Below are 910 nucleotides of genomic sequence, written 5' to 3'. Positions count from 1 at the left end.
GGGGGAGGGTCTGCCTGCCCTCCATCAGCTGTAGAGGGGTTGGGCCTGGTGGTCTCTGGCTGTGTCTGGGAACGGGTAATGGAAAATGTAAGGGCGGGGTTAGGGGAGGAAGTCACTGGAGCAGAAAAGCGCATAGTCAAAAGTGAAAGTTGATTCTGAAGGTGGACAATCTCTGCGGCATCAGAAATTTGATGTTGAAGCTGAGCCTTAGTCTTACAAAAACAGCCTGAGAACTGACAGGGAGCATAAGAAGGGTGACGCGAGGGGAGGCGTAGGGGAAGTGCAAGGGGTGAGGGCAGAGATGTCTGGAGAAGGGGCGGCCAATCTTCAGAACGGTACTGTGTGGCCTCCTCCTCTGGCGTCTCAGCATCGCCAGGCTCAAGGGGTTCATCACTAGGTTCTACAAGAAAGGCAGCAGGGGGGGCTGACAGTTGTGAGGGCACCGGAGGGGGACGTGGTGACCGCAGAGACAAGGAGGGAAGAGTCTTACTAGGTGTAGGACCTTGGGGTGGAGGGGAATGACAGGAGAGCAAAAGGGAGAGCAGCCTCACTCTATGGAGGAGGCAGGATCTTCATAGGCGGGCGGTAAAGAGGGATAAAGAGGGGACGAAGAGGAGGTGGCAGGGCTAGAAGTGGCAGGTGGGGGTTTAGGCAACAGAGGCTTTTCAGAGGATTCCTTGGCAGGGCAGGAGTTGGAAGGCATATCAATAAGTGTAAAGGAAGAATTTTGAAGAGACAAACAGGAGGCTGCATGAGAGGGTGGCAAGGATTCGTGCAGGCAAAGCTCAGCCACTGACAGAAGCTGTTTATGACCATTTTCGTTTTTGGCTGACTCGATCACCTCACGTCTCTGATGAGTCCCCAATAGGAAAAAATGGAGTCACCAACCGCCTCATTGCCATCTTTCTTA

Source organism: Mastomys coucha, unplaced genomic scaffold (genome assembly GCF_008632895.1).
Source record: "Mastomys coucha isolate ucsf_1 unplaced genomic scaffold, UCSF_Mcou_1 pScaffold14, whole genome shotgun sequence".
In the NCBI taxonomy this organism is placed as follows: Eukaryota; Metazoa; Chordata; class Mammalia; order Rodentia; family Muridae; genus Mastomys; species Mastomys coucha.
The sequence above is the reverse complement of the archived record's forward strand: the minus strand, read 5'-3'. Positions refer to the sequence as shown.